The sequence below is a fragment of the Cotesia glomerata genome, linkage group LG3, assembly GCF_020080835.1.
Source record: "Cotesia glomerata isolate CgM1 linkage group LG3, MPM_Cglom_v2.3, whole genome shotgun sequence".
Taxonomy (NCBI): domain Eukaryota; kingdom Metazoa; phylum Arthropoda; class Insecta; order Hymenoptera; family Braconidae; genus Cotesia; species Cotesia glomerata.
In genome coordinates this window covers 7,280,255-7,305,353 of record NC_058160.1, presented here as the reverse complement: position 1 = coordinate 7,305,353, position 25,099 = coordinate 7,280,255, and the positions used below count along the sequence as shown (strand labels likewise).

General features: G+C 29.5%; 1 protein-coding gene across 3 annotated transcripts in view; it reads right to left on the bottom strand.

The window, feature by feature from the left end:
- Positions 1–25,099, bottom strand: part of LOC123261028 (CD151 antigen-like) — a 92,755-nt gene that overhangs the window by 46,254 nt on the left and 21,402 nt on the right. For all 3 annotated transcript variants that reach the window (XM_044722498.1, XM_044722500.1, XM_044722499.1), the window contains one exon: positions 18,995–19,056. The gene's annotated coding sequence lies outside the window, so the exon portion shown is untranslated. The remainder of the gene's footprint in view (positions 1–18,994; positions 19,057–25,099) is intronic.

The following is a 25,099-nucleotide window of genomic DNA, read 5'->3' as shown; positions in this document are numbered from 1 at the left end:
TCTATCGTAGCATATTTTACTTTAGGGAGATTGATATATTCTACTTATGAACATTTAGTTTAAAATATTTTCGAGTGGCTGCTATCAAATAGCAGAACCATTAAAAAAAATGTTACTCGGGAAAGTTTCTTCGTTCTCAGAAACTCAATAAAAACTACTCGCTATTAATGTTATTAATACAATATTTGTAGGCCACCAAATATTCGAAATTCAACATCTTTAGAAAATTTTATCATATTTGATCAATTAAATAAAACTACGTCAATCTTACAACTAACATATTTATGCAGTAGAATAGTTCGTATACCATCAATCAAGTTTTAAAAATAGTCTGTAAATTTAAAGAATCGTAAAAAATCAAAAAAACCTCATCGTAAATGTTTGCGTATCGATTTTTTAATCTTTGACATTAATAGCAATAGCTTTGAAAAATAAAAAAAAATGTTGCTGTTACATTTTTCACCAATCACGAGTATTATTTATTATCGGGGTATCCATTTACCACTTTAAAAACAATCACGAAACCATAAATATTAACTACTATACCATAGTATGAACCCAAGACTAAATAACTTATTTTTATCAGATCAAAAATGAAAGGTCAATAACCTTGAGTCTTTTTTTTGTCCTTTAACTCATGAACTCTTACCTCATGATGTCATTACAGCATCGGTATTATGTGGGCAAGGTTATTTACTTTGATTTACGTTTAGTTATTGTAGGAATACTTTTTCTTCTTATATCTATTTTTATGTTGTATACTATAATCAATATTATATACGCCTTAATGACGTAAGAATTTTCAATGATGTTAAGTAAAAACACTAAAGATTCACTATTTATTAAACTACTTCTTGAGCAACAGATATGTTTTTAAGTATTTTAATTTATGGATATACGAACGAATGGTTTATTTATATAAATATATATGTATATTAGGAGGTGGTATACAGAATAGATGAAGAAAAAGAAGAAAAAATTATAGGTCGAGTAGCATATATCACACAAAAAATGACGTCCAAAAGATCTCATCTCTACAGATGGGTCGGTGCTATGTGAGAAAAACAGGCGTATAGCAGCATAATATCGATATTGAGCGAGCTCGGCGGCAACATATGCCAAGATATATACTTCAAATCATGATATCATGATATCATGATATAGCTTGATGTAGTGTGCAGTAATGGTATAATATAACACAGAGAACAGAATACAAACAGATACATACATATACTCAGAGAAAGCAAGATAAGAAAATAGTACAGTAGTGGTATTTACTTGCTCAGAGATTTTTGCAACAGATGAGAACCGCGTAAACCGCTTTTCTTCCACTTCACTCTTGCTATTGAAAAATTTTTTACCTTGATAATCTCGTGAAGTTGTGGGCTGATCTAATATTAACAGCGGCCATTTCTTCATGCAGGTAGATAAAGGATGGCTAAAGATTCATGTGGCATGCCGATATCTAGACTTGACCCCGTATGTATGTAGGGTACGGGCGGGCAAGACGGAGAGGGCGGGTAAAACGAATAATCGTTCCAAAATCGCTGGTCGGTCGATAGAAAAATTTTAGACTGCAATCTATCAATCTATTATGTAACTAGACTTATCGTTTTTTATTGCAGTCTAAAATTTTTCTATCGACCGACGAGCGATTTTGGAACGATTATTCGTTTTACCCTCCCTCTCCGTCTTGCCCGCCCGTACCCTACTATTACGATTTATTATAAATTATAAGTACATGCCTCGAATTAAATTATCTCTTGATATTATTGTTGTTTTTGTTGTTTATAACGGGTAAACGATATCATTTTTGGTGATTAAAATTTTTTGCTTATTATATCAACGACTATCACAATAATAATTCTGCTTAAAGATACAGCGGTAAATGGCTTTATTATACCTTGATATAATACAGATAATATTCATAGCTCGGTAACGGAGTATGATAAAAATTAATTGAAGTAGGTTAATTGGAGTTAGAGAATTTAAAAGTACAATGAAAAGGAAAAGATGATATATATATATATATATATATATAATATAGCTTATCCGGAAAACGTAAATAGTAGTCTCTGTTAGTTAAACTTTTTTATTTGAAGAAAAGACTTTTTTTCTCATTTATACATAAGTTATTCTTTTTACACTGATAGATTTTTAGCATTTTTGATCAATATTAATTTAAATTTAATTAAATTAATCAATAGTCAGCTCTCAATTTAATTTATAATTATTTTTATTTTACGAAACATAAAAAAAATTATGTGATGTACCATGAAATTGAACCTGTAACTAATGAATTGTAAAGTGAAGCTTCTACGTGGATATTGCTCCATTCAATATTCAAGAAAATTTCATTCTTCTAATTTAAAAATTTTGTTGAAACAACCATATCTATCTTGAGACAAAATAAAAGAAAATAGCATAACATTTTTCGATAATTTTTACAATTATTATTTATTCTTCAATTATATATTTTTTCAGAATTATCAAAGAAGTCATGATGGTCTATTTAATATAATTATCTGAATTTTTTATTGTAGATAGGATTACCAATAAATTTCTTATACGATTTCAAACGTTAATCTGATAATGTAAAACAACAATGTGATTATTATTTTTACTGAAAATTCAGAGATTAGTGTCTCCATTATATATGTTATAAATTGTTCACTACTCATACTATATACAAAGACATAAAACTTCTGCATGGCTTAAGTAGACCCGTAAGAGAAATTCCCCTGCAAATTGCTTAAGCCAGCAGCATAATGTGCAAATTAAAAATATTTCGAATTATAATTATTCGAGTAAATTTAAAAATAGTCATTTATACTACTGACTATAATTTATAGTTGTAAAAATGTGGTGAGATGTAATATAGAATTTTTAATTAATATTTATCTTCTCTACGTCAAAAATTAACAAAGAATAATTAGGGCAAAATTTGGTTTGCTGACTAGAAAATCTAGCATACAACTCTTTAAAGCAGTGAGATCCAAAAATCCTCTGGGACTTAAATATTTTCATTCAAACTTTTATTCTTCAGAGAATAGAAGCTTTAAATTTATTTTCTCTTCATCGTGGGATGTTGAATTAACAATGAAAGTTTTTACGTAGTTTAAAATTTGATTTTAAATATTTTCAAGTAAGCTAGAGGCGTTTGGAGAAAGAGTTGTTAAAGGAAATGAGGACTTGGAGTCTATCGAAGCGCTAAATTTCGATTCGGGGTGAATGCTAACAGCATAAGCTTTTAGCCCTTAAACTTCAAAGCTATTATTTTCCCGGCGTTCACACTTTCAATGCCACTATATAAACTTTGAGTTTTTTACCGTTAAAAATAACTTGACTACTTCTTGAGAAATTATATATTGAATAATATAAGTTCTCACTTAATTTTTAGACCAATTTATTCTCAATTATAAAACTCAATACTCGAAGATTAAAATTTTTATAAAAAATTAAATTTTAATGATATTAAGTGTTAAATTTCTGTAAGTATAAATCAATAAATTTTATTGAATTTATTATTATTATTTTTATTCAATAAAAGCTTTTTTTTTGTTTTCCGGTTATTACGTTTTCAATGAGAGCTAGTACTTGGCGCGGCAACAGACTGCGACAAAAAAGACAACATCATTATTAAAAGAATAGATATACAAAAAAAAAAAATAATAAAGGCAAGTCAAGAGTAATTTATCTGGAACAAATGGGTAAGCTGCATCAAAACTTGCGTGGCGCCGGACGACTTTTCTGAGCTCAACACTACTGGCTTTTTCTCTTGTGACTATCATTACAAAAAAAGCTTTACTAAGAAAAACTTATGAAAGCCAGAATATTTCTGCAAACAAAAAGAGATACAAAAAAAAAATAAAGTAGTAGTAAGAAAAATAAACTGAGAAATGGTGAAAATATGTAGAAATAGGCAGAAAATTTTTCATCATATTAGTAATTTCATGCTACACTGATTTATTTTTAAGAAACTTTTTGCTTTTAAAATTTTTTTAATTATTTTGTTTTTTTAATATACGAAAGCGAGGGAGTGTTCGAGAGAAGCTTGGAAATAAATTGATGTTTCGTTAAGTATTTCAGTTTTTATAAAAGTCACATTTCACATTTGAAAGTATTATAAAAAATATTTTGTGCACTCAAAGAAATTGTAACTTCTCTAACACTTTGATCATAAATACAGATGTAATAATTAAAAATGAAAAGGTGTTTCTTATGTTATAATTTATAATGAATTATGATTATTTAACAGACTGATAAAATAATAAGTTAAAAGAAAAGACAAATTACTGCTCTTTTCATTTATATTCTCATTATCTTTGTGAATTATTAAAAAAAAATATTCTCAACTATTTATATTGTCTCGGAGCGATATGACGAAATAATTAAGCTCACGATCTCGGTGTTAAATTAATGGCGGTAATCAAAGAAAGAGAACTTAATATTCGAAAATTAAATCATTTAAAAACTAAATTTTTAAAACTAAAGTAGGTACACTTCTAATATTTACTTACATGCGAACGAAAATCATCATAAAATCCGAAGTACCCAGATATGTAGGTGTGTATATTTGCCAGCAGGTAAAAAATTTTAATCACAAACTTTTCTGGTATTGTGTGCTCGTCTACTCTTTGAATAATATTTACATAAAAATTTTGTTTACAAAATGATATAAGCTCATTTGCTGTTCTCAATCGTTGCCGAATACCAAGTGCGTTTGTACATATAAACATATTTACAACTGTGCAATATGCTATTTATGAGACATTTTATTTCGAATTGAATGTTTTTTTACAGAAAATTTTTTTTTGTACGTAAATAAGCAAATTTATGCTTGAGATGATTTTTAGAGTATATAAAAAAAGTCAACCTAATGACCTTATCATGAATTTGTATTACATGAGTTGACGGAAAATGATTATATTTAATTAAACTTTAAAACTTATGAAGTTTGCGTGTAGAAAAAAATAAAAGCTTGAAAAATAAAAAAATTGTCAAAGTGAAATTAATTTTCTTTAACGCGAAGTTTGAAAATTACGGTTAATGCTTCTGAGCTTTCGATCTGAGGTCAGGAAAAGTGAAAAATTTTAACGCTAGTCTGCAAAATAAAGTTTTAAATTGACTTTTTTTATTGTAAAACAAACAATTAGTTTCATTAAGTAAAACAACTTTTGAATTATTCACTGCTAACTTTTGAACGTTATTTTAAATTTTAAAAATGGGTCGTAAAAATTTTTTTGTGGTTTTAATAATGAATCCATTTTTTTTTCTCAACAATTTTCGGAATAAACTTGGAGAATATATATCTATTGCATTTTGGGACTCATTATGCTTTATGTGCTCTCTATTAAATAAATCTAATTTTCTCAACCGTGTAAAAAAAAATTGCTCCAAAAATGTCCAAGAAATGTATCAAGACCACCAACTAATTCCATATTATCCAAAAAAGTTTTCGTTATCTACCAACTTGCCATTGATTTTAGGAACTAGAAGCTCGGTTATTTGAAAGAATCAAAAAATAAAAATGTTTTTCATTATTTAGATTGATCCTCTTACGAATGAATTTATCTTTGATCGGTAGTATATTTTAATCAATCTTTACTATTTCAACTCCTGTTTATCGATTTATTTCTCTAGATATAAATTTGTTATAATTTATAATCGCTGATTTATTCAAGTACACTCACACTGTTATCTTCAGTTATAAATTTACATAAATCAGTATAAATTTCTTTTAAATTATTTCAATATTAACATCAGCTGTACACCGCTATTGAAGATTGCTTTTATATAATACCTAATATATATTGAATACATTTCAGTGTTACGTACTTATACTAGTCAGAAATTTTATTTATTTATTTATTTTATTTACCCGAAAAAATACAGATGTATATAATGTATACAATTAATTTCTTATCTCCAACTAATTTCTGCATAATACAAGCAAAAAATAATGTAAGTGCTATCTTAAATAATAAAGGACAGCGAAATTAAAATTATTTTCATTAATTATTTTGCGATAACCTTCCAATAAGTTTTTTTTTTATTAAGTCATTGGTCATTACGTTCTAATAAATATTTGAAATATATTGGTTATAAATTAAAGTATTTAATTGGAACATAATTGGAGTTTTTTTTATTTAGTAATATAGTTATTATTTATCACTACTTGTAGGCTAAAAAGCTTTAATACTTAACTTACGCTGACTGTAGCTATCAATTTTGTCCATTTAAATGAACAGAAAAAAAATGTATATTATCATACAGTAAAATTTTCTCTATACTAAATATTTATCCTAGGTAGAGATTGAAAGATACAAAAAATACAAATAACACATAAAATTTAAGGTATTTTTATTGATTGTATTGAGCAATACAAAGAAATAAATAGAAGATCTTTTGAAAAATGACAACAGCTGCTTGTAAACGCAGATCCATTTTAAAATGATCATCATAACTAAACGTGAACACAATAATATCGGTATACTTGATCCTCTACTTTTTCAAATTCAAGTGCACACTGTATACTATCTGCAAGGGGCTTTGTTGCATTTTATTACACTCTCTGATAGGATTTATTCGTTCCCGTATATCATGCCATTGTTTAAACTTAGTGTTGCTCGTTCGAATTATTATGTAAATCCCGTCGTCATCAGGCGTAGTCGTTTTAGTGTATTATCTGTATATATAGATATATAGTTGTATTATATTATATTAATATAAGTGAAGAATAGGATCATTTCTCCTATAGAATATTTTTATTGGTATTTTATTGCTTATGAAATATATAACTTTTAAAGCTCATAAACACTTGAACGAACTAATTAAATATTTTTATTGTAATTTTTATTCATTTCTTCATCAATAAAGAAATTGAATAAATGAAATTGGGCTGCAAAAAATTAATTTACGTCAAGTTCAAAGAAACAGAGAAAGAAAAAAACGTTAATAAAACAGAGGTCCATATTTTAAACTGCGCAATCACACATTCGAGTATGACAGAATCTCGTTTGGGTTTTGACAATAATTTATTTTTCGGACCGAAACGTAAATGAGAATTTACAGAGATAGGTATGCATGCTCCATAGGTGTAGCAAGTGTAACAGCATTTAGTGTACGACCTGTAGTATAGTTTGTAGTAAAGCTTCCTTCGAATACTGATGTGAATTCAACTCATCTTGAAAGAGAGCTTGCACGTGAGAGATGGAATAAGCCGAGGAACTATACCATGTAGTGCGGTTATCTCATTCTAACAGAGTTCCTGCTTCAATGTATTCTGCACATTAACTGAACACAAGTAACCAGGGAAACTGGTTACTACATTTCCACATCTAACGAGACAATGGAAAATTTTCAGAGTTAGGCGAAACTTTTGTGAAAACTATAATGTAATATTTCAATGAAAACTTTCAATTTAAGGTGAATCTAAAATAAAGGCAATTTAGAGATGAAAAGCAAGATTTTTAATGTTTTATATGTGAAACCAATTTATTGGTAGTGTGATTGGTCAAATATATAAAAAGCATGAAAATATATGTAAACTCTATATTCAGGTGCACGCTTTCGCGCGCATGTTTAATTCTAGTTTAATAAAAATATGTATGATCTCTGATTTTGTTTATAAGTTCTGACTCGTTTTTACAAATATAATTATTGGATTAAAGTTCTCAAACAAGTAATATGAAGTTGATAAAAGTATTTATTCCTATGAGAATTTTTCGATATGATTAGCAAATAAAGAATGAATCACCGATGTATAAAACAAGATGTAACATGTAAGATATCAGTATCTTAAAATTTTGTTTTTTCAAGTTTAGTGAGACTCATAGAAAATTAAATCAATTCATGTTATAAAATTAATTTCAAATCGTAAATAGACATCTGAAATAGAAAACAAAAACATACATACTTTATCAAACAGTCATATATAAAATAAACTTTAAAAATTTTTGCGAGTATAAATGGATCGAAAACTTTAGCGTAGATTGTCTTGACAATGTGAATAGAAATTGATCATCATTACAAGCCATAATTAAATGAAAAAGCGTTTGCTAACATTGATTATAGAAGAGCACGTATATCATGTCAATAAGCATTAAAAGGATCGCTTAATTCTAAAGTTTTAAGAAAACTTTCTAAGTTGATGAAAACAATTACGTCTATATGTTTGAAATTCTGAATAATCTTTTGCTTTTTTCCTTTATACACTTTGTTATAACTTATAATTTTGCGTATAAATTATTTAAATATTGATGAAGTATCATGGCCAGTAAAATAAATTTGTTATGTCGTCAGTAAGAACGGTTCATTTTTGACATTAATTAAACAGGGTTCAATGGATGAAAAAATTTATTTAAAAATAACTATTAAACTATTTGACGTCTAAATTTTTAATATGAGCTGCATGATATTTGTTATTGTTATGAATCCATTTTGCCAAAAAAAGTCATCAAATTTTGTTGGATACATAGAAAAAAAAATTAGGAAAACGGTTGACCCTGAAGGCCATCCCTGCAACTTCCCGCCAATTCTATACCTAAACGCTTGAAATTGCACTTATGACGTTTTTGAGCTCTTCGAGCTCATAAATACAATTTGTGTGTTATTTTGAGCTCTCCGAGCACAAAAAAATAGCTTTTGTATGCTTTTGAGCTCTTCGAGCTCAAAAGTATGATAGAAGTTTGATAAAACACTATTTTTTGAATTTTCAAATCGCAATAACTTTTAATGTATGAACCGATTTCCACGCGGTTGGTGGCATTCAACGCAGTTTTTTAAGCTTCATGAAGAATCTTCAAGTTTAAATTGATAGAACAAAAAATTTCGGAGTAATTCCGAAAAAACACTTTTTTCGGTTTTCTTTCGTCAACGATAACTCACGAACGAATCAACCGATTTTGACCGGACTGGCGGCAATCAACGTGGTTTTTTGATGTTAAGAGCTGATTAGTTTTTGGAATTGATCGGTAGAGTCGTTTAAAAGTTATTTCAAAAAAATCTCATTTGAAAAAATTTTTTTTGTACTTTTTTTGCGATTTTCAAAATCTACCAGTCCGAATAGTTCCAAAGTATATTCAAAATCTAAGTTCAGTCAAGCCCTTTCGAATGGCACCAACCGCGATCAAATCGGTCAAGCCGTTCAAAAGTTATGAGAGGTTTACATACATACACACACACACACACACACACACACACACACACACACACACACACACACACACACACACACACACACACACACACACACACACACACACACACCCATACATACATACAGATATACAGACACCATCGCGGGAATAGTCAGGGAAGCTTCTTAGGATCTCGAAACGTCGAGATTCGATGAAAACTTAATTTTCGTAAAACGGGGTGAAAACAATAACTTCCCGATTTTTGAAAATCTTCGATTTTCTTAGCGGGAAGTTAAAAATTTACTTGAATCGAATAAATAATTTTGAAGAATTTCATCTTCTTGATTTGAGTAGAAAAAATCTTAAACTAAAAAATTTTTCTTGGTTTAAGTAAATTTTATTAATTTCAAGAATTTTTCATCTTGATTTAAGACAAAGAAATTCTTCAAAATTATTTGCTTAGTTGAAGAATTTTTCTCTTGATTCAAGTTAATTTTCTTTTCAGTGTACGGTATTTTAGAACGTATATATCGATATTTATAATTGAAACAAATAATATCATACATATCATTTTATTTTAAATTAAAAAAATTTTTTTTTTTAGTGTTCGAGTTGTACCAGTTTGAAATTAATAATCCAATTATTTGGTTTTTAACTTATTCAAAAATAATAAACCAATGACAATCAAAGCTTCGAGTCTTTTTTCTCGTGTTGTATTGACGGATTGCAGTGCACTTGAAATAATTCTCATATCAAATAAATTCAAGATGAATAAGTCAAGCGTTAATAAGTGGAAGTAAATATTATTTTAACACTTTAACGCCATATTGAAGGAAGTATTTATAGTGGAGACACCATTGTTTGTGGAATAACACTATCTACAAACAATAAATTGGATCGATAATAGAGGTAAGTGAGATCAAGTTAGATTGAATTCAAAATAAATTATTATTCAAAATTTATTCATGGAAAAAAATCATTCACGCTCGAATAAAAAATCATACACAAGTATTTGCTCACATATGTGTGTTTTGGCACAAAACTTTGCTATACGTGCTTTTTGATTTCTCTACAAAACGATTCATCATCTCCATTACAATATATGCCATTTCCACAACCTCCGAGTACTGGTATAATTTATTTTTGAACGTGGACCATATGTGGCTTGAGCAAATGTTGTGGAGGTGTGTGAATGACCTGTAGGCGGAGGTCTCTGTAACATTTACGAAGATTGAGAAAACGAAAATGAGGAGAGAAACCAATTTCACTGACAAAAATGTCCAGACACTAAATTCATTGTTATTCTTGTTTTATTTAACGTTTTAATTTCGTTAAAACTACATTTAATGCTTCGGCAAGTATCGATATTTCTCAGCTTAAGATATTCATATTCTAATGAATTTTAATTTATTTAAATTTATATCACGTCTTTGATATTCACAAATTATCGTTCATGTACTGGATGATTATCTGTTATTTGAGCAGATTACTCACTTGATCATCATTCAAATATTTACATATTTCAAATATATTTACCATATTATATACATTCTGTTTAATATCAGACCGCCAGTGTATTTTGTTAGCTAAAAATTTTCGACTTTAATCTCTATACAAATATAAAATAGGTACCCATCGCAAAAAAAAATACTGACTATTATCTTTTCATAAATGTAAATATTTTTAAATATTTGTTTCAATAAAATACTGCGTCATTTGTGTATATAGTTGATTATTTGGAAAAATATTTAAAAGCTTAACATTTTTTTTATTGAATGCACAAAAAGTTTGATCATCCTATGAAAGCTCTTATTTTTTATGGAAATTGTTGCAGTTAGTTCTAAAAAACTTTGGCTCTATGTGAAAAAAAATTATTTGTCGAGCATGTTAGAAAAATTACCGTATTAGTTGAGGTATCGAATAAAGCACTTGCATAGAATAACGAGATTTATAGTGCACATTTACGTACTTTGAAATATAATAAATACTCATTTCATTATGTTATTGTGATGTATATAAAGTGAATTACATCACTGCACCATTTATTTTCAGTACATGGAACATTTTGTCTACCAAGTGTTTAATAATGTCACAATCGAGTGACAAAACGTTATTGTTATTGTTAGTGTAAAGCCGTATTGTTAAAATCATCGTTATTTCAATTTAACGTAATTTTTTTTAAGCTATGGATTTTTATCTCCAATCAACGTTGTGAGTTTACAAATAATAATGGGAAGAATAGATAAAAGCAAATTAATGCAACGCCGTAATTATATTAATTAGAAGCAATCATTATTCATTATATTCAACGCTGTCGATATATTTTTCATTTCTGTTTTGTAATTAGAGGACTATTGATTTCTTTAATCGCACGAAGAATTTTTTTTTGCATTAAATATATTTAGATATGATATATATAAATGGAGTTTGTTAAATTTTAAATCGAGAATTATAATTTTATTTATCTAGATATATTTTTTGTCTCTTTTAGTTTTATATAAAAAACTCATTTTGACATCCAATAGATCATTGTTTTAATTTCAATTTATATGATAACAACTAAAGTATGTTGTACGTGACTACATACTCTGCCGATCGAATATTAATTTCCGTTTCTCTTGTGTGTATGTTCTTGTAATATTTTTTCACCTAAAATTGATTGCATAGACTGCAGAAAAAAGCACGTTCGTTTTATAAAACAGTCTACATACATTCATTAGATTTTTCAATGCTGAAAAATTTCAGCTAAAAACAATAAAAATTGCAAAAATAATCTAATATAAACGAAAAATCACCGTTTCCCTTTGAAATTGAAAAATCGTGAAGTTGTATATCGCTTACAAAAAGTATACCAGTTAGAATATATAGTGTTGATAAATAAATGGAAATCATAAAAAGCATAAAAAAATTAAAAGTACAAAGCATACCAAAAAATCAAGATGAAATAAAATATCCACTGACGTAGAGTTTGCGAGAGGTTGCAATTGAGATATCAAATTTTTTACATCAGAAACTCTAATTAATAGTATGGAAATACGATAATTGGAAAAATAAAATTCAAAAATTGAGTCAAATTTTTTCAATAGATCTGTTTTGTTATTGGGAAGAGCCGTATTGAAGATAGCTGTCTAATTTTGATATTGTTTAATAGTAATTTATAAAAAAAAAACATTGTAAATAAAATTTTGTTACACTTTTTTTTTTTTTTTTTTTTTTTTTTTTTTTATTAATTTATTTAAAGTCGCCCTGACATCTCAGGTCCTCAGCGACTACATTTTACAAAATATGAATCGAGACAGATATAAATATAGTAATACAAGAATAAGAGTAGTAGAATTTTTACAATTAGCATTTAAGATTTAATATAGATAACATTTCTTTGATTTTTGCGAATTGGTTTTCTTGATTAAGAGGAGAGTATTGTTGGGGATCTTGAATCTTCTTCTTAGTTCTGTTAGGTTAGGGCAGGTCAAGATATGCTGAACTGAGGCTCTTTCTGTGCAAGCTGGACAACTTTTTGGGTCTTCTTTGCTGAGAAGGTAACCATGAGAAAATGTTGTGTGTCCGATTCTTAGTCTCGTTAGTGAGCATTGGTCCTCTCTTGATTGGAATTGGGGTCTTTCGTCCCAAGTATTTACTCGATGTTTGTGTAGTTTCGTTTCTTCATTTCGCCAAATTTCATTCCACTTATGTGTTGCGTGATTTTTGACTAGTTTTCTGAAGTCGTTTGGTGAAGTTCGGAGCTTGTGTGTGAGGTCAGTACCCGAGGATGTAGCTTATCTAGCTTCCCTGTTAGCAGCTTCGTTGCCTTCAATTCCCTGATGTGATGGAATCCAGATTATTCTGATGTTTTCTTGTTTGTTTAGGTTTAGTAGGTACGTCTGGCATTCTTGGATGGTGTTGTCCGTTGAGTTGGGGTTTTTCATTGCTTCGACTACAGCTTTTGAATCGGAGAATATGGCAGCGTTTTTAATCTTGAGTTCGTCGATTAATTTTAGGCTTTTGAGGATAGCGTATGCTTCGCAAGAGAAAATAGAGTAAGACCTAGGTAGTTTAAATTTGTAAATCTGATTATTGATAATTATAGCGCAGCCTCTGGAGTTGTTGTATATGGATCCGTCGGTATAAATCTTGGTAAACTGGTTTAGTTGGTTAATTTTTTCTATGTATAATTTTCGTGGATCGATAGGTCGAAGCAGTTTGTAGGCATTGTCCAAAAAGGGATTGGGATGTATTGAGGGCTGTAGACTTTTATCTGTTGAAGGTCAGTGTTGTTGATGTATTCGTTTATGAACGGTCTAATTTCGGAGACTTTTTAATTGTTCTTATTATTTAGGTTAGGTATTTGTCTCGAGTGGAGTTCTGGAATAATTTTTGGAGCAGGTGGAGCGAAGTTTAGTGATAATTGGATTCTTCTAAGGTTGAGGGGGACTACTCCTGCATCTGTTATCAGACTGATTTTGGGGCTTGTTCTATGTGCTCCTAGAGCTATTCTCAGAGCTGTTGTTTGAACTGAATCTAATTTTTTGAGGTGGTGATTTGATGTAAATTGGTATATCGTGCTGCCGTAGTCAAGTTTGGAGCGAATTATTGCTTTGTAAGTATTAATTAATATTTGGGAGTCTGCTCCCCATTTAGTGGATGCGATAGATTTTAGGAGGTTGAGGCGTTGATGGCATTGTCTTTTTAACTCTATAATGTGTTCTCTCTATGTTGGAGCTTTATCGAATAGCATCCCTAAGATTTTCAGGTGATTTACTCGGCGGATCTCTTTATTATTCAGGTAAAGTTTAGCTTCTTCGTAGCTTGGGTTTATTTTTCTGGTGAAAATCATGAACTCTGTTTTGGTTGTTGAGAATTTAAAGCCAGTATTGCTACTCCAGTTGGTGAGGTTGTCTAGCGATTTTTGTAGGTTATTGCAGATATTTATGATATCTCGACCGGAGCAGTATATCGTTAAGTCGTCTGCGAAAAAGAGGACATGGGCTGGAGCGGAGACTTGATTTATTACTTCGTTAATTGTGATAAGGAATAGGATGACGCTTAGAACTGATCCTTGTGAGAGGCCGTTTTTCATAGTTCTGTGATTGGATATTGTGTTGTTTACTTTTACTTGTATGAGTCGGTTCTTCAGGAAGTTTTTAATGAAGTTGAGTATTGGGCCGTGTAATTTCAATTTGTTGCTCAAGATATCTAGTACTCTTGGTTTGTATACCATTTCATAAGCTTTTTCTAGGTCGAGGGAGATTTTCATGACTGATAGTTTTTTTTCAAAGGCTGTTTTGATGAAGCTATGGAGGTGGTGGAGGTGATGATTGGTAGAGTGAGCTCTTCTAAATCCGTTTTGGGCAGTTGAGAACCATTGTAGGTTTTCCAGGTACCAGGTTAAGCGTTTGTTTACCATTTTTTGTTTTGTTGTTTATCATTTTTTCCATCACTTTGCCTAGATTGCATGTAAGAGAGATTGGGCGGTAGTTGGACGGATTGGGTTGGTCTTTGCCTGGTTTTGCTATTGGTATGTTAGTAGCAATCTCCCAGATCTTTGGAAAGGTGTTGTTGGTCCAGATGAGGTTATAGATGTCTAGTATTACTTGGAGACTAGTGTTGGATAGATGTTTTATCAGGATTATCGGGATGCCGTCTGGACCTGGACTAGAGTTTTTGCACTAATGAAGGATTTCTTTAAGTTCAGACATTGTGAATGGAGCGTTAAGAAGATTTAGCATGTTTTCATCATTCTGGTTAGCTTGGAGTTGGGCTGGTATTTCGTAATCATTACTTGGACTTGGTTGGTTGGTTATTTTATTGCGGAAGGCTTGTGAGAAATTTTCATCACTGGTGTTGAACGAGAAGGAATCTGCTAAGATTTCTGCTTTCTGTTCTTCTTCGGTGATTGGGACATTGTCTTGGTTGTAGAGAGTTGTTGATATGTTGTTGGTTTTGTTACCATTGATTTTTTTGATTTGTTTCCATATCACTCCCGAGGGAGTTTGTGAGTTTAGTGAACATACGAAGTTTTGCCACGATGATCTTCTGGACATTTTAAGTTTTCTTCTGGCGATCGCCCTACATTTTTTATACTCGATGAGCAGGGATATGTCTGTTTTACTTTTCCTGTAGTTCTTGAAGGCTTCTTTTTTATCGGTTATGGCTTTTTTTGTTTCTTCTGTGCACCAGTCGAAGTTTCTGTTTTTTCCGGTTGTGGTTTTAGGAATACTTAGGTCTGCGGCCTCTTTGATAGCGTTGATTAAGTTGTCTAGGGTTTTGTCAATAGTTTGATTAAGCTGTGATGTGTGAATTGTTTTTAGTTTTTCTTCGGCGATTTGGGTGAAAATAGACCATTGTGCTTTTTGAAAGATCTATTTAGCTGGGTTGGGTTTGGGGTGATTATTTCTACGTTCTTCGATGTCAACGTGTGTTGGGAAGTGGTCGTTGTCGTAGAGGTTGTCATTGACTCTCCATGTGATGTTTTGACATAGGTTTGGGCTAGCCAGGGTCAAATCAATGCTACTTTCTGTTCCAGAAGAGATGTTAAAGTGTGTTGCGGAGCCGTTGTTTAAAATATTGAGATTGTTGGAATCGATCCAGCTTTCGATCATGAATCCTCTAATGGGGTCAGTTCTCTGTGACCCCCAGATATAGTTGTGGCTATTGAAATCTCCGAGGAAGATGCAGGAGTGATTTATTTGGTTTGTGATGTTGTTTAATTCTTGAGTAGTTAAGTTGTGTGCGTTCGGAATGTATAGGTTGCATAAGTTGATTTTATGGGAACAGTGTACTGTAGTTGCTACAGCTTCTAGGTTGCTGTTGAGATTAATTTGGGAGCATGGAATGCTGTTTCGTATGTATATTGCTACCCCTCCACTAGCATGTTGGATGACTCTGTTTTTGTGGAAGCACTTGTAACCTTTTATTGGTGTAAAATAGTCGTCTTTGAAATGCGTTTCTTGGATGCAGATGATTTCAGGTTTATTGTGTTCAATTAATAGTTTTAAGAGTTCAAATTATTTGGACATTCCATTTAAATTCCATTGGATTATTAACATTATAATTTAAGTTGTGTTATGAGGATAGGATTGGGGTTAGGTTTACATTTCATGGGGATCTGTTTCAGATTCTGACCCAGAAGGTGTTGGGAGTTTGGTTATCGGGTCTAATTTAAATTCTTCGATTATTTTGTTTCTGAGTTTAGAGAATCTGATTTTTTGGCTTTTGGTTGATAGGTGGGTGTAGAGTCTAGTTAACATTGTGCATGTAGCTTCGGGGTCGAAGTTGCATTCTTCTATTGATTCTTTAACTGTTTTAGATCCTGTTGTTTTATCGAATAAGTTTTGTAGCTGGTGGCTATCGTATTTGTATTTCTCTGGGTTGTTGTTTATTTCTTCGTTGATAGATGCAGGAATTGAAAATTTAGTGGCTGGACTACGGTCTCTAGAGGTTTTAATTTTCTTTGGGAGACTATTTTGAGTGGTGATTAATGGTTTTTTTTGTTGTTTGATTCATTTTCCATGAATAGGTCCGAAGTTAGTAAATCTGGGCGAGAGCGTTTGATGTAAGGTGTTTTTGGGGCTATTGGGTCGTTAGGAATTTGTTTTGGGGGAGACATCAAAGTTGTGATAGAGTTTGATGTGCTTGATGTTGCCATAGTTTCTTCTAGAGGAAGGGGATTGTTGTTGAGGAAGTCGATGACAGGCAATTGATTGCGTGTGTCTCTCTCTGTTGTTAAGTTATTTGTGGTTAGAGAACTGTTCTTTTTTTCAGTGCAGTCTTTGGCCCAGTGCCCCTCCTTATGACAGACGAAGCAAGCCAGTGAGTCAGTGGAGGGGTATATGTTGTATATCATTTCATCGAATGGAATTTGAATGCATTCCGGAATTTTGTTGATATCATCCAGATCAATGTATGTTTGTCTACGGAAGCTCATTATGCGGGAAAAGCCTGGCTCGTTTATACCAATTCTTAGAAATGAAAATTGAGACATTGTTTTGACTGTTAGTCTGTCTAGAGCGTCTTGTAGGTAACTATGTGGGATAATCGGAGGGACATTTGAGAAAATGACTCTCTTGCTTCTGTTAATTAAGGGGCGGATGTTTAGGGTGTTGTCTCCCACAGTGATGCTTTTGTGTTTGTCAATGAGCTCATCTGCCACTGCTTTACTAGCGAGATAAATACAAATACGATTGTTAGATATTCTGGAAATAAATCGAATATTTGCTGCTGTGATCTTGTTTGCCACTGCCATAACATAGTCTTTGATAGGTAATCCTTCAACCGCGTCTACGATAATTGCAAAGTCTTTGGTAGGGAAGAAATCACTTTTTGTGGCGATGGCATAGTTTGTGGAAACTCCGTTTGGTGATTGTATTTTTCTTGATGAGGGGAAGGAAACCTCCGTAGTAAGAGGTTGTGTCCAGCCCCTCGGGATTCTTCGACCTAGAGGTCTTTCGGATCAGTATAAATGATTGCTATTTAATTACTTAGATTGGGGTTTACACTGTCATATTAATTACGCACTTACTATACACAATATGTTGTATTGGAACCACTCTCACTGTACACAGACACGTCTGCTCTGTTTGGCGGTTCGAACACTACTGTTTGTTACATTTTTATTTGAAATAAAAGTATGTAATTTATATGAAATATTTTTTTTTTTTTTTTTTTTTTTTTTTTTTAGTAATTGATGAAACATATTTTGTAATAAAAATTAAATTAGAATTGTGAGTTATCCATTTACAGATATTTCAAACTTAGTCATCAATATTTATAAGATTTATTCTGTAAATTTAAATTTAATATTTCTATAAATAATAATATAATTGGTATCATTAGAGCTGTTCTATGATGAATTTTAACTGTTATTTTTAAGAGTTTTATAGTCAAACAGTCTCAAAACTCTGAAATTTATATGGCTAAAAATAGTCGAGGGAAAATATAAAAGTTTATTAAAACCAATGAAAAAAACTATAGAGTTTTATGGCTTTTATCTGTAAGGATATCTACAGAGGATTCTCTTCGGTGAATAATAGAAAGAGTTCAAGTCAACAGTGGTATTTTAAACAAAAAGATAAGAAATCAAGTAACAAAAAGCTCTAAGAAGAAATGAAACAAATGAATTAGATTTAATTCATGAATTAGATTGTAGACTACCGATAAGAATTCGAGTTACTAAACTCTGAAAAATAGTCTAAAATACTCTATTCAAGAGAAAACTGCAATCCACGTAAGTTAAGTTATGGAAAACTAATCTATTTGTGGGGACAATTGTACAGTCTTATTTTTTTTTATAGATAACTGGTGGAAGTCGTTGTCCTTGCTGAATTTATGAGACACCGGAAAATAAAAATAAAATTTTTGCTATCTACTATTTTTCTTTTTTTTAGAACGATTGTAGTCTATTATCTATCATGGCCTTATTTCTTCTTATTCTATTTTCTCAATCTCGTTTCAGCTTTACCTTCTAATAAAATTACGATCCTTATTATATATTTTATATTTAGCTTATTTAGAAATAGTAACTCGTTTGTACTTCGCAACCATTTCCTGATAATAGATCGAGCATAAAATTTCTCTCACGATTCTCACAGAAGATATTACTTTAACATTTTCAGACTTATTAAATAAACCTATTGATACTTTTAAATCATTAAAAAAGTACATACAATATTTATATGTATAAATTTTTTTTTAGTTATTGATATAATGCACAAAATATAAACTATTTATAATGTTTTATTTACATTTTTGTATCTTATGAATAATAAAACTTACTTAATTTTTTTACAATCTAATATTAAAGAAAAATTGTCTTATTATTGTATTCATTAAAAAAAAAACAACTCAATTATACTTACAAATTTTTCTGTCATGCTTTAAACAGTACGCGATATTTTCCAAACAGACTCAATCAACAATCCTAGAACATAAAAAAAATAACTTTTCAATTATTGTGGAAGAAACTTAATATTAATTCATAACTAGAAATTTAAATCACGTGATGTGTGTGTGCCTTAAATTCGGCTAATATACGAAATATTTTTGATATTATCGATATTTCGATCACTGCACTGAAAAAAAAATTAACTTGAATAAACAGAAATATTCTTAAACCAAGAATATAATTTTGAAGAGTTTCATTATCTTGAATCAAAACGAAAAATTCTTGAATTAAGTAAAATTTAATTAAATCAATAAAACTTCTTAGCTTAAGAATTTTTCTATTTAAATCAAAAAGATGAAGTTTTTCGACATTATTTACTTGATTAAAGTAAATTTTTTTTTTTTATGTGATTTCAATACTAAAATATATAAAATAATTTTCGTGCTAAGGTCTTTATCGAGCTTTTTCTTATCACTAATAAACTTTTTTGTTGCGTAAGATTCGTGAGAAGAATATCCGGTTAGATTTGAATCGATATCTATGGATATAAAAATTTTCCATAACTGTGAAGAAGCCGAAAAAGCAGAGTCGTTTAAAATCGAGACTAGGTCATTTAATTTTGATGCTAGGGACTCTCTTCAGATTTTTCACATCCTTAATATAGAACGAAAATGAAAAAATAAAAATATAGATCTGAAATTATCTAAGAAGCCTTCAAGCAACATAAGTAACTGAAATATACTGATCTTATAAAGGAAAGTTGAAGAAACGAGACAATCGAAAATAGAAAAACTTTTTTTCCTGTCCGCAAAAGTGCTTTCTTATAAAGTATCAATTCGTCATGTCACAGAGAGTTTTCAAAGATGATAGTATATGGTGGAAGTCTACTCTGTCTGACTAAAGTAAACTATACATACGAAACTTGTAAACCCATGGGGAGGATAATGGCAAAGGATGAAATAAAAGGAGATAAGAAAAGACGTTAAGACACGCCGAAGACATCGATAACGTCTATACGTGTCCTTTCTACGTGCTATCAAGACGCGTGGATCCCACGGGAATCAACGGACAAACTCGACTGTCACCACGGACTCGGTTATCGTCGATCAACACACAACTCCATTCCCTTTGTAACATTTTTACGGTTCAAATGTTGTCGTACAACAATATTATACGTGTATGAATACATATTGAGTCTCTGAAAAAAATAATTTTTTTTTTATTGGGCACTTATTTATAATGCAAAATATTATATATCATACTTTAAATGCACTCAATTTAAAGTTGAAATCTTTACAAAAAGTTGATAGATTTATAATTTCTTAATGTGCTATGATTTTATTAATTAAATGATTACTTACTTAAAAACATTTACGTTAACAAAGTTAAGCTAATTATAAAACATTCGAGTGCATTAACAAGATGCCAATTATCTTAATTAAAGAAAGACACATAATTCATCTGATACTTTCTATTGAGTTATCAACCCAATTAAAGCCATTTCTGAGCGCGTAAAAGATAAAAATAGTTAAAAGGAGCAAGTGAAAATATAAAAATAGTGATAAAATTATTAGGTTTTAAAAATGTCTAATTAATTTTAATAGTCGATTTGAAAGTTTCAGCGACACTATCGATTTTTTTGTCTTTTTAATCGCAAAAAAAATATTCCAATCATTTAGTATATACTTAGGTTGCTATAAATATACCTTAAAAATAAGTATAAATAACGATACTGCTATTGTTATTTGAATTGATAATATTTTTAACAGAATTAAATGAAATAAAATAAAAAATATATACAATAAAGAGATGGGAAAGATATTTTGTTCAAGTAAAATCATAAATTTAACAATGAAGTTTTTCAATAGTTGTCATTTAATAAAAAAATGCTGCTATTAGGAAAATAATCGTACAAAATTTTAATAATCAAATTCTCAAAATATGCAACAATCTGTTTATACATCTCAAACAGATGTTTTACAAAAATTGAATTACTTTCTATATTCTGATCAAAGTACAACTTTTATTTTACAGTCGAGTAGTTTCAGTCAGAGGTAATCGCAGTTTGGATCGCAAAGAGCATTTCAGGGAGAAAAATATATTCTTAAGTCTAAAAGAAAATATCCTGAGATAAAAATCACTGAAAAATTCATTTACTGGCTTGCTTTTTTTATAATACAATTTATAAAAAAAATTGATATTCACAAAATTAATGACATACTTAGCGAGATTTACAGGATTTTTCATCAAGCATTGAAAATTAACATATTTCATTTGTGAAGTAAATTTTTTTCACAGTTCCGACATTATTTAACAAAATATAATTTAAAACAAAAAAATACTGACATCTCTAGTTTCTAACTTTTTTATCACCATAAAAACTTTATGCGAAACAATATTGTTTTTCATGCGAAAAATATTCAACGGTATCATTGTTAACTACAGTGAGATAACTAAAAAAATTACTTGTGAGATGCTAAAAAAGATGTGACAATATATTAAATATTTGGATTAAGTTAATAATCAAGGATGTTGATTTATAATTTTAGTAAAAACAAAATCTAAACCATCAAAACTTTCTATACTTGTTCAAATTTAGAAATAAACAATCATCTTGATTGATTAAGTCTGTTTGATTTCACATTACATCATGATTTTTTACTAAAGTATGTTTGACATCAAGTGATTTTCTGGTCCTGATGCGTCCTATTATAGAATTTCTATTCAATTTCAATATATAATTCAATATTAGAATCTTTCGACATGTCAAAAAAATTTGTTGAATTCATATTTAATAAATTCATCTCAAAGATTAAATAAATTGTCGAATTGTAATTCAATATTTTATTATTATAAATATCAAAATATTGGTATTCATGAAATATCAATTTTACATAATCAGTTTAATAACAATATGAGAATATTTGTGAGTTAAAAACAATAGTTTAAAATTATAAATTATGAAGAATCGTTATCGTAAATTTACTAAATAATTCCAAAAATGACTTTTTCCCTTGTGATTTTGATGATTTTCAGTAATTATTCTTCTAATTTTTTCAACCTAAAGCTAAAAAAATGAAAATTCATAAAATTGCTTTGACTACAGTAATTGGAAATTTATTGAAAGAATGAAATTTTTCTACTCTCAGATGTTTGCAATTTTACACCTAATAAATTTTCAAATAAAGAGCGCCCTGGACACTTTTGAACTTTATTTTATGAAAATCAATGATTTAATAAAATTAGGAAGTTATTGGTTTGACCCCAATTTTCGAAAATTGAGTTCTTATCAGTTCTCCACCTTTTGAAGTCCCAGAAAGCATCAATTCTGACTATTTTTTCTTCTGCTCTCTTGGTTTTTACGAAGATTATATTGCTTCAGCGAGCATTTTCTTTGTATAGTTTCTTCATCTGTCTAGGGTTTTTAGAAGAATTATTGATAAGAAGATGTTATTTTTTCAACGTCATTTTATTTTTGGAAAATAATTTTTTTTTCTTTTTTAGGGATACAAAATTTTTATTGGCGTGTCAACCAAATTTTTTATTACTTACCATAAAGACAACTAAAAAAGAAAAGATTCAGCATATTTGAGTACCTAAAAACTTAGTATTTCCTCAAGTACACTGTTTGCCCCCTCCTGTCCGATTTTAATTTAAATAGAGTATTATCGCAAAAAACGATTACTGGATTAACAACTCAATTTTTTTCATCTGCAAATACAAGGCAAGAGATTATGCCTGTGTTACAGACAAAGACATTCTCAATCTAGACTAGTTATCGAATCTAATAGCTTTCAATTTGCCGTAGCGTGCCCCCCCCCCCCCAATGAGAAAATACCGTTGGGTGTAATGACAATGTAAATTGGTCTTAAATTGCTCGCTGTGCTAGAACTTTTTACTAGATTCACAAGCTTCCGTTTTAAACTTTCGTATAATATACATTTAGTCTTGATTGATTCTATCGTATGTATCAATTCAGTCATTTGTTAGTTCTTTGACGATCCAGATGACGTAATAGAATTTTCTAATTGGACACAATGGTTGTCGTTTGTTGTCGTGACCACTGTACTGCTGATTTTTAAAGATTCAATCTCAAATGTATGTCTTCTATTCTTTTAGTCTATTTATATAAATGTTGATACTTTTGCACGCTTTAGTTTGTATTCACCACCTTTCGTTATCATTTCCAAGTAATCAAGCTACTTTGAATTTTGATGAAGCGTAACTCTTAGATTTTACTCTCCGCTGTGCAACAATTCGAGAGTTTATTTATTCATGTTAGAGTACATAAGGTTAGATTGCATTTTATTCAAAAGTATGCTCTACACTTTTTAATATTAGCACTTCAGGTCCTTTTTATATACAAAATTGTAAGAAAGTATTTTCAAATGAACAAAGACCAATATTGGGTGATATTTAACTTTATTCAATCATACAACGTTTCACTAGTATTATTCCAGCATCATACCCTTTTTTGCTGTATGTTCAATAAATTTTTTACTTTGTATGGTTATACATTTATTGAAATAATTAGATCAAATAAAACATATCACAGTATTACTTTCTAATGACAAATTCTTATACAAATAATATAGCAATAATTATTGTCAGAATATTTTTTTGAAAATATTTATTTATTCATCTACTTAATGCCTTTAAACTTTGTGCATCTAAAAATTACAATTGTGAATTCAAATTTAGAATTACAAATTTCAATGATAAAAATTGCGTCACAGAAAACAGAAAAAATAATGGTTGGTTTATAAATATATTAGTGAATCAACACAGAATTTTTTTTAATTTTAAATAAAAGAGTTGACAAAAAACCTCCAAAAAATTAATGTTACGGCAGTGTTCATTAACATAGTATGATATTCTATTACTTGGTCCGTGGTTTACATAACTTTTAAAAGGCTTTACGGTGCTTGATAAAAATGATTATTAGTTGTTTTTGATTAGTTAGTCATTTGTTAATTTTTGATTAAACTTGACCATAGACAGATTGCATTATTGCAGTCGCTAACTTGTACAACCTTGCATGCCTAAATTTAATAAATTAATCTAAAAAAATTTTGATCCAATTAATAAAAAGACTACAGGATAATTTAAATAAAAAATAGTTATTGAACAAATATAGAATCCAGCTTCAGAATTTAAAAAATAAAAAATGAGAACTCAAAGAGCTCAAAGACGTTGTAACAGGTAAAATTTGAAGCGCTTTGCATTTGAAATCAGTATGAAGTTGCAGGTATGTGTTTGTAGGGTCACCCATTTTACTAATTTTTTTTATTAAACGTCAAACCATAAAAAATATCACTTTTGTGAATGTGCGAACCCTGACTTTTTTAGAAAAAAAATTCTTATTTTTTGATTTCCTTCTCATAACGACTTTTGATGAAAGCCACTATAAATTGTAATATATACTACACAATTAACAATAATATAATGATTATATTTATACAGATTTAAAAATAAATTTTCAGATCGATTTTATTTTTTGAGATGACTTGATGATATAAAACAAATTATGCCAAAATTTTCTTAAAATTGCAATATAAGACGAACTACAATGGAAAGGTTTGTCAAAAAATTCACCTGAAATATATTATGATTTACAAAAGTGAAATATATTTCTATCAAACTAAAGGATTAAAAAATTAAATAACTAATTTGTTGAACTTTGAAAATTTTCAGATTTAACCCTGTAAATTACTACTATAAATATTTTCTGTAAACATATTCATTAATAGATTTGAAAGTGAAACAAATCTGTTCATTATTTTTTCGTCTTTAAACAAAACGCCTGTATCATTAAAGTGTATATTATATTAGCACAGTGAAATCGATAAATTCATTTTCAATTTTACCTTCGCGCAATTAAGTTATACAAAACAATTGAGTTATTGTGATTCCTGTATTAGAGCTATCACAAATTACCTGGTTTTCACAAATATTTACAATTGTTGAACATATTCATCCCACCTATGAAAATTTACGAAGATTAACTGAACTATTAATTTTGTAAGAGCTAAAATTACAGAATTGAGACTTTGTGATTGATTCACCGATACAATGGCGA